Genomic DNA, 10,281 nt, shown 5'->3' with positions numbered 1-10,281 from the left:
CCTCTTGAATATATCCAATGAACTGGCATCAACGACTCTCTGCGGCAGGGAATTCCACAGGTTAACAACTCTCTGCGTGAAGAAGTTCCTCCTCATCTCAGTCCTAAATGGCCTACCCCTTATCCTAAGACTATGTCCCCTGGGTCTGGACTTCCCCAACATCGGGAGCATTCTTCCTGCATCTAACCTGTCCAGTCCTGTCAGAATTTTATACGTTTCTATGAGATCCCCTCTCATCCTTCTAAACTCCAGTGTACAAAGGCCCAGTTGATCCAGTCTCCCCTCATATGTCAGCCCAGCCATCACGGGAATCAGTCTGGTGAACTTTCGCTGCACTCCCTCAATAGCAAGAGCGTCCTTCCTCAGATTAGGAGACCAAAACTGAACACAATATTCCAGGTGAGGCCTCACTAAGGCCCTGTACAATTGCAGTAAGACCTCCCTGCTCCAAAACTCAACTCCCCTAGCTATGAAGGCCAACATGCCATTTGCCTTCTTTATCGCCTGCTGTACCTGCATGCCAACATTCAATGACCGATGAACCATGACACCCAGGTCTCGTTGCACCTTCCCTTTTCCTAATCTGCCGCCATTCAGATAATATTCTGCCTTCGTGTTTTTACCACCAAAGTGGATAACCTCACATTTATCCACATTATACTGCATCTGCCATGCATTTGTCCACTCACCTAACCTGTCCAAGTCACCCTGCAGCCTCTTAGCATCCTTCTCACATCTCAAACTGCCACCCAGTTTAGTGTTGTCTGCAAATTTGGAGATATTACACTCAATTCCTTCATCCAATCATTAATGGATAATGTAAAGAGCTGGGGTCCCAGCACTGAGCCCTGCGGCACTCCACTAGTCACTGCCGCCCATTCCGAAAAGGACCCGTTTATCCCGACTCTCTGCTTCCTGTCTGCCAACCAATTCTCTATCCACGCCAGTACATTACCCCCAATATCATGTGCTTTGATTTTGCACACCAATCTCTTATGTGGGACCTTGTCAAAGGCCTTTTGAAAGTCCAAATACACTACATCCACTGGTTCTCCCTTGTCCACTCTATTAGTTACATCAAAAAATTCCAGAAGATTTGTCAAGCATGATTTCCCTTTCATAAATCCATGCTGACTTGGACCGATCCTGTCACTGCTTTCCAAATGCGCTGCTATTTCATTCTTAATAATTGATTCCAACATTTTCCCCACTCCTGATGTCAGACTAACCGGTCTATAATTACCCGTTTTCTCTCTCCCTCCTTTTTTAAAAAGTGGTGTTACATTTCTACCCTCCAGTCCATAGGAACTGATCCAGAGTCGATAGACTGTTGGAAAATGATCACCAATGCATCCACTATTTTTAGGGCCACCTCCTTAAGTACACTGGGATGCAGACAATCAGGCCCCGGGGATTTATCAGCCTTCAATCCCATCAATTTCCCCAACACAATTTCCTGCCTAATACGGATATCCTTCAGTTCCTTCTTCTCACTGGACCCTCGGTCCCCTAGTACATCCGGAAGGTCATTTGTGTCTTCCTTCGTGAAGACGGAACCAAAGTATTTGTTCAATTGGTCTGCCATTTGTTTGTTCCCCATTATTAATTCATCTGAGTCTGACTGCAAGGGACCTACGTTTGTCTTCACTGATCTTTTTCTCTTCACATATTGAGAGAAGCTTTTGCAGTCAGTTTTTATGTTCCCGGCAAGCTTCCTCTCGTACTCCATTTTCCCCATCCTAACTAAACCCTTTGTCCACCTCTGCTGAATTCTCCCAGTCCTCAGGTTTGCTGTTTTTTCTGGCCAATTTATATGTCTCTTCCTTGGATCTAACACTATCCTTAATTTCCCTTGTTAGCCACGGTTGAGCCATCTTCCCTGTTTTATTTTTGCTCCAGACAGGGATGTACAACTGTTGAAGTTCATCCATGTGATCTATAAATGTTTGCCATTGCCTATCCACCATCAACCCTTTAAGTATCATTTGCCAGTCTATTCTAGCCAATTCGCGCCTCATGCCATCGAAGTTAGCTTTCCTTAAGTTTAGGACCTTAGTTTCCGAATTAACTGTGGCACTCTCCATCTTAATAAAGAATTCTACCATATTATGGTCACTCTTCCCCAAGGGGCCTCACTCAACTAGATTGCTAATTAGTCCCTTCTCATTACACATCACCCAGTCTAGGATGGCCAGCTCTCTAGTTGGTTCCTCAACACATTGGTCAAGAAAACTATCCCTAATACACTCCAGGAAATCCTCCTCCACCGCATTGCTACCAGTTTGGTTAGCCCAATCTATATGTAAATTAAAGTCACCCATGATAACTGCTGTACCTTTATTGCACACATCCCTTATTTCTTGTTTGATGCTGTCTCCAACCTCACTCCTACTGTTTGGTGGCCTGTACACAACTCCCACCAGTGTTTTCTGCCCTTTGGTATTCTGTAACTCCACCCATACCGATTCCACATCATCTAAGCTAATGTCTTTCCTTACTATTGCATTAATTTCCTCTTTAACTAGCAACGCCACCCCACCTCCTTTTCCTCTCTGTCTATCCTTCCTAAATGTTGAATATCCCTGGATGTTGAGTTCCCAGCCTTGGTCACCCTGGAGCCATGTCTCTGTGATGCCAATTACATCATACCCATTAACTGCTATCTGCGCAGTTAATTCATCCACCTTATTCCGAATACTCCTCGCATTGAGACACAGAGCCTTCAGGCTTGTCTTTGTAACACAACTTGCCCCTTTAGAATTTTTCTGTAATGTGGCCCTTTTTGTTTTTTGCCTTGGGATTCTCTGCCCTCCACTTTTACTATTCTACTTTCTATCTTTTGCCTCTGTCTCCCTCTTGTTTCCCTCTGCCTCCCTGCATAGGTTCCCATCCCACTGCCACATTAGTTTAACTCCTCCCCAACAGCACTAGCAAACACTCCCCCTGGGAGATTGGTTCTGGTCCTGCCCAGGTGCAGACCGTCGGTTTGTACTGGTTCCACCTCCTTTATCTCCTTCATTTCCCTTTTCTTCATCATCTTCCTTGTCTTCTTTCTAATTATCAGATTTGACATGGAGTGTCAAGTTGTGTCTCTGTTATTCCTCATCTTCATTATCTTCATTCTGCCCCGCCCTGTTGTTGCATTGCTAGATCTGCAGGAATGGAGGGTGGAATCTAAGAATGGGCGTGTATAACCCCCGCCCTTGGGATCAAGGAGACTGAGAAGGAGACAGTCGGACCGAAATAGCTCAGTTGGGAGAGCGTTAGACTGAAGATCTAAAGGTCCCTGGTTCAATCCCGGGTTTAGGCAATGTCTGATGATTTTAGGGGTATGATGAGAAAGCAGGAATGGGGTACTGAAGTTGTATGTTCAGCCATGAACTTGTTGAATGGCGGTGCAGGCTCGAAGGGCCGAATGGCCTACTCCTGCACCTATTTTCTATGTTTCTATGTTTCTAAGGCGGTGGAAGCTTATAGCCGCGCTGTGCTTCACAGGGGCAACAGGATATCAGTACAGGTGTTGAGTCACTCACCTGGCACCGGCAATATGACACTGACTCCACAATATCCCACAGCAAGAGCAAAGTGCCCCTCTGTGAGCTCCATGCCTTCTTCTCATAGGATTTGAGTAATTTAAGGTGGCCTGCCTCTTGTGGGCATTGTGCGCCAATTTATGCTGCAAGAAGATTGGGTAAATGAGGGGCAAGTTAGCAGTTGAGGAGTGTGTGCCAAGAGCTGGATTCAGAGATGTTGGGGTAACAGCCTGTTAAAGACTTATGTATTTAGGGTTGTGTTTGTAAGTAATTGCTGTTAGTGGAGATACCGCACTGCAAGATCCCAGGTTAGAATCCCCGTTAACCAAAGTACTTTGTGAAGGATTATCTGAACAAGTGTTCTTTTTAGAGGGTGCACAGTGTGCTGGTGCCCAGGTTGGCCAAAATAGAAAAAGGAAAGTGTGCTACCTTGCATGGCCTAGTGAGGTCATTGAAGGTCTTGTGGCATTTGGAGGTGAGAGAGTTGAAATTAAGTGCCACTGCAACCTCCCTCCAGGTGACATGTGTGACATAACTGGCAGGTTTTCTGACAAAGTCCCATCAGTCTGTGTCTCATTCTAGTCCCTCTAGTGCTGCTCACTGATGTTGCATATTATATAGTGTGAAGGTTTATACATAGAAGTTATAACACAGAAACAGGCCAGTGAGCCCAATCATTCAATGTCGGCAGTTGCCCTCCATCCGAATTAATAGTCCTAATTATATTCAGGTCTCATTGTTCGATAGGCAAGTAGAGTTTAGCAACAGTGTTTGCAGCAATGGAGGAGGCAGAAAGGTAGAGCTGGAGCTCCATTTCATTTTCTAGCTGATGTTGCCGAGAGAAAAGATAAATGGTGAAAAGAAGAGGACCAAAGATGGATGGTTGGGGTGCTTTGTGGGCCATAATCGTATTAAATGGCGAAGCAGGCTCGAGGGGCCGTATGGCCTACTCCTGCTCCTATTTCTTATGCTCTTATATTAAGAGAAGAAACGTTTGGAGGCTATGCACTGCCTATGTTGCAACAAGTATTTCCAGAACCAGGCGATACAGATGGAATACAGAAGAGAGAGACTGGAGGAAATTGGAGTGGTCAATCTTGTTGAAAGTAACAGAGAGCTCGAGGAATGTGAGGAGAGGCAGACAGTCACGGTTAGTTGCACAAGGTGTTGATTGTGACCTTGACCAGTGCTGTAGATGGGCTGGAAAATCCAGTTGGATGATCTTGAATAAGGAATGATAAGAGAGGTGACAACAACATGTCCTATAACTATGGAAAGAAAGGAAAGGTTGGCAATAGGGCAATAGTGGGAGAGAACGAAGACATCAAGGCTGGGTTTCTTGAGGAGAGGAGCGATAATGAAGGAAGTGAAGATGGTGCACTGTTTCTATGAAACATAGCTGTATTTACATGACAGACGGGGACATTTTTATCCCTAAATGATTTGGAATATAGTGCAAAATGACTGCTGACCACAAAGGCTGCAGACTAATCTTTCTTGCAGTTTCAAACCAGACTGTAAACAGATTTTTAAAAGGGCAATGGTGCCCTCTAGTGATTTTCACTGAAATTGCATCTTACATAATGTCAAGTTTTATACACAGATGCTACAACACGTAAACAGACTAATAGGCCCATTCAATCAATCAACCAACTCAGCTCGTTGCTCGACTATTCTTTGTTTGCAAGGAAGTTTCTAGGTGTAAAACTTCCAATTCCTCTTGTGCCAACTGTGATCTAACCTCTTGGGTGGTTAGCTCTTTCTGGCTTCTTCTCCTTCGGCAGTCCCCCGGAGTTGAGGATAACTTGCTTCCACACTAAAATGAGTTCTAAGATGGCTGATGAGACCAATGTGAGATCTGCAGTCTCTGTCACAGGTGGGGCAGATGGTGGTTGGAGCGATGGGTGGGTGGGGTGGTTGATTTGTCGTACGCTCCTTCTGCTGTTTGTACAAATCCAATCAGGCCAATTACGGCTCCATCAGCCTACTCTCAATCATCATCAAAGTGATGGACGGCGACACTTACTCACCAATAACCTGCTCACCAATGCTCAGTTTGGGTTCCATTAAGACCACTCGGCTCCAGACCTCATTACAGCCTTGGTCCAAACATGGACAAAGGAGCTGAATTCCAGAGGTGAGGTGAGAGTGACTGTTCTTGACATCAAGGCAGCATTTGACCGAGTGTGGCATCAAGGAGCCCGAGTAAAACTGAAGTCAATATGAATCAGGGGGAAAACTCTCCACTGGCTGGAGTCATACCTAGCACAAAGGAAGATGGTTGTGGTGGTTGGAGGTCAATCATTACAGCCCCAGGACATCGCTGCAGGAGTTCCTCAGGGCAGTGTTCTAGGCCCAAACATCTTCAGATGCTTCATCAATGACCTTCCCTCCATCAGAAGGTCAGAAGTGGGGATGTTCGCTCAGTGTTCAGTTCCACTTGCAGCTCCTCAGATAATGGAGCAGTCCATGCCCGCATGCAGCAAGACCTGGACGACATTCAGGCTTGGGCTGATAAGTGACAAGTAACATTCGCACCACACTAGTGCCAAGCAATGACTATCTCCAATAAGCGACAGTCTAACCACCACCCCTTGCTATTCAACGGCATTACCATCGCCAAATCCTCCACCATCAACATCCTGGGGATCACCATTGATCAGAAACTTAACTGGACCAGCCACATAAATACTGTGGCAACAAGAGCAGGTCAGAGGCTGGGTATTCTGCGGCGAGTGTCTCACCTCCTGACTTCCCAAAGCCTTTCCACCATCTACAAGGCACAAGTCAGGAGTGTGATGGAATACTTTCCATTTGCCTGGGTGAATGCAGCTCCAACAACACTCAAGAAGCTCGACACCATCCAGGACAAAGCAGCCTACTTGATTGGCACCCCATCCACCAGCTTAAACATTCACTTCCTCCATCATCGGCGCACCGTGGCTACAGTGTGTACCATCCAGAAGATGCACTGCAGCAACTGCTTCTTCAGCAGCACCTCCCAAACCCACGAGCTCGACCACCTAGAAGGACAAGGGCAGCAGGCGCATGGGAACACCACCACCTCCACGTTCCCCTCCAAGTCACACACCATCCGGACTTGGAAATATATCACCATTCCTTCATCGTCACTGGGTCAAAATCCTGGAACTCCGCCCCTAACAGCATTGTGGGAGTACCTTCATCACACGGACTGCAGCGGTTCAAGAAGGCGGCTCACCACCACCTTCTCAAGTGCAATTAGGGATGGGCAATAAATGCTAGCGATGCCCACAGCCCGGAACAAATGATGCAGCTAATGTGGCAGGTCGCACACCTATCCTCATCTGCTTTATTTGGATAAAATCTATTCAGACATTGACATAAGACATTGGGGGGAAAATTGCGGTCAGAGGCTTCCTTTGGAATAACGCCTCGACCCAAACTTTTTTTACGAAAATACCTGGTGGTCCCAGAGGCTCCTTTGATTCCAGTCGGAACCTTCATTCGATGCGCAGCATGCGGGGAAAGGACTTCCCTGTACGAAGGGAAATGCTGGAGTCACGTGGACCTGGACCACCAATCACAAGGTAGTATTCTCATTGATAATAATAGGATCTCCGTTTGTGCTAGATCCCATTACTATCAATGAGAAAACCTTCCGAAAACAAGAAACACAGTATAATAAATAAAAAAAAACACCTCACATATTTAACATTCATTTAAATTAAATGTAATTAAATGTTTTAGAAAAAAAATATATCTTTTTGATTTTTTTTTTATGTGTTTTAATAAAGTTCAAAATAAACTTACCTTAACAGACAGGGTTTTTAAACATAAAAATGAATGATTAAATTTAATTTTTATATGTTTTAAAACTCTTATGCTGGCAAAAGTAAGCTATGCACCTGCTTTTATCAGGCGTAAACGTTTGAAGGACATTTGCTGGGCATGAGTTGGGCAAATAGCCCAATCTCTCCTGCACGGATGTCCTTCTCCCGGGGATGCAGAGGATCTGTACGGAGAAATCTTGACAGATCAGAAAAGCTGATTTTTGGCGTATGCACATCACGCTCCGAAAACCGGCTTTTGCGAGGCCGGAATTTTTGGCACATTATATTATATCATATAAGAACCCAAGAAATAAGGACTGGAGTAGGCTATTCGGCCCTTTGAGTCTGCTCCGCCATTCAACAAGATCCTGGCTGATTTTCGATCTCAACTCCACCTTCTCGCACTGTCCCTATATCACTTAATTCCCTTGGATCCCAAAAAATTATCGGTCTCTGTCTTGAATATACTCAACAACTGAGCATCCACAGCTCACTGGGTTAGAGAATTTTAAGATTTGCTACCCTTTGAGTCAAGAAATTTTTCCTCATCTCAGTCCTAAATGGCTGACCCCTTATTCTGAGACTGTGTTCTAGATTCCCCAGTCAGGGGAAACATTTTCTCAGCATAAATCCTGTCAAGCCACTTAAGAATTTTATATGTTTTAATTAGATCACCTCTCATTCTTCTAAACTCTAGGGAATATAGGCCTAGTCTACTCACTCTCTCCTCATAGGGCAATCCCCTCATCCCAGGAACCAGTCTAGTGAACCTTTGTTGCACTCTCTCTAAGACAAGTACGTCTTTCCTTAGGTAAGGAGATCAGAACTGTGCACAGTACTCCAGGTGTGGCCTCACCAATGCCTTGTATAATTGTAGGCAGACTTCTTTACTTTTATACTCTAATCCCTTTGTGACAAAAGCTAACATACCATTTGCTTTCCAAATTGCTTGCCGTACCCGCATGTTGACTTCCTGTGATTCATGTACAAGGACACCCAGGTCCCTCTGAATGCAAACATTTCCCAGTCTCTCACCATTCAAAAATATTCTGCATTTTTGTTTTTCCTACCAAACTGAATAACTTCACACTTCCCCACATTGTATTCCATTTGCCATGTTATTGCCCACTCAGTCAACCTGTCTATATCTCTCTGCAACCTCTTAGCGTCCTCCTCACAGCTTACTTTCCCAACTAACTTTGTATCATCAGTAAACTTGAACACGTTAGACTCAGCCCCTTCATCTAAGTCATTAATATAGATTGTAAATCGCTGAGGCCCAAGCACTGATCCTTGCGGTACCCTGCTAGTTACAGCCTGCCAACCTTAATAAGTTTTGTTTATTCCTACTTTCTGTTTTCTGTCCATTAATCAATCCTCAATCCATGCTAATATATTACCCCCAATCCCATGAGGCCTAATTTTGTGTAATAACCTCTTGTGTAGCACCTTAGTGAATGCTTTTTGAAAATCTAAATACACCACATCCACTGGTTCCCCCTTTTCCATCCTACTAGTTACACCTTTAAAAAACTCTAACAGATTTGTCAAACACGATTTCCCATTCATAAAACCATGTTTACTCTGCCTAATCATATTACGATTTTCTAAGTGCCCTGTTACCACATCCCTAATAATAGATTGTGGCATTTCAGTCCCCGCCACAAACTCCGTTCCCTAGCCACTGACTCCATCCCTCTCCCCAGCCACTGTCTAAGGCTGAACCAGACTGTTTACAACTTTGGTGTCATATCTGACCGTGAAATGAGCTTTCGACCACATATCCGCAGCATAACTAAGACTGCCTATTTTCATCTCCATAACATCGCCCATCTCCGCCCTTGCCTCAGCTCATCCGCTGCTGAAACCCTCATCCATGCCCTTGTTACCTCTAGACTTGACTATTCCAATGCACTCCTGGCTAGCCTCCCACATTCTACCCTACGTAAACTACAGATGATCCAAAACTCGGCTGCCCATGTCCTAACTCGCACCAATCCCGCTCACCCATCACCCCTGTGCTCCCTGACCTACATTGACTTCCGTTTAAGCAACGCTCGATTTCAAAATTCTCATCATTATTTTCAAATCCCTCCATGGCCTCGTCCCTCCCTAGCTCTGTAATCTCCTCCAGCCCCAAAACCCCCTGAGATGTCTGTGCTCCTTTAATTCTGCCCTTTTGAGCATCCCTAATTATAATCTCTAAACCAGTGATGCGAGCCTTCTGTTGCCTGGGCCCTAAGCTCTGGAATTTCTTGCCTAAACCTCTCCGCCTCTCCACCTCTCTTTCCTCCTTCAAGATGATCCTTAAAACCTGCCTCCTTGACCAAGCTTTTGGACATGTGCCCTAATTTCTCCTTACGTGGTTCAGTGTCAATTTTTTTTATCTCATAATACTCCTGTGAAGTGCCCTGGGAGGTTTCATCACGTTAAAGGCACTATATAAATACAAGTTGTTGTTGTTGTTGTTGTGATTGTTGTTGTTGTACTACTGATGTCAGGCTAACTGGCCTATAGTTTCCCGTTTTTGCTCTTCCTCCTTTCTTAAATAGTAGGGTTATGTTTGCTACCTTCCAATCCTTGGGGACTGTTCTTGAATCTTGGGGAATTCTGGAAGATTAATACCAGTGCATCCACTATCTCTGCAGCCACCTCTGTTAGAAGAAGGCAGGTCATCAGGTCCAGGGGATTTGAGACCACTTAGTCCCATTCATTTCTCCAGTATTCTCCAGTACTATGTCTTTACTTATACAGAATTCTCTCAGTTCCTCATTCTCTCTAGACCCTTGGTTCCCCATTATTTCTGGAATGTTTTTGTGTCTTGTACCATTAAATCCTGCTGAGCTTTCAGAGTTACGTCATCCCTTTGGCCGACATGTTTCTTTTCTGCCATTCACTCACCTACCGTCATTACATTTCCCCCCACATAAAGTGAA

The 10,281-nt window shown here is 44.8% G+C and overlaps 1 non-coding gene across 1 annotated transcript; it reads left to right on the top strand.

Annotated features, from left to right (window-relative positions):
• Positions 1 to 3,237: 3,237 nt before the first annotated feature.
• trnaf-gaa (transfer RNA phenylalanine (anticodon GAA)) lies at positions 3,238 to 3,310 on the top strand. The gene has a single exon. It is a non-coding gene; the product is annotated as a tRNA-Phe (tRNA).
• The last annotated feature ends 6,971 nt before the right edge of the window (positions 3,311 to 10,281 follow it).

The sequence above is a fragment of the Pristiophorus japonicus genome, chromosome 9, assembly GCF_044704955.1.
Source record: "Pristiophorus japonicus isolate sPriJap1 chromosome 9, sPriJap1.hap1, whole genome shotgun sequence".
NCBI classification, from domain to species: Eukaryota; Metazoa; Chordata; class Chondrichthyes; family Pristiophoridae; genus Pristiophorus; species Pristiophorus japonicus.
Note: the sequence above shows the minus strand (reverse complement) of the source record. Positions and strands in the feature narration are given on the sequence as shown.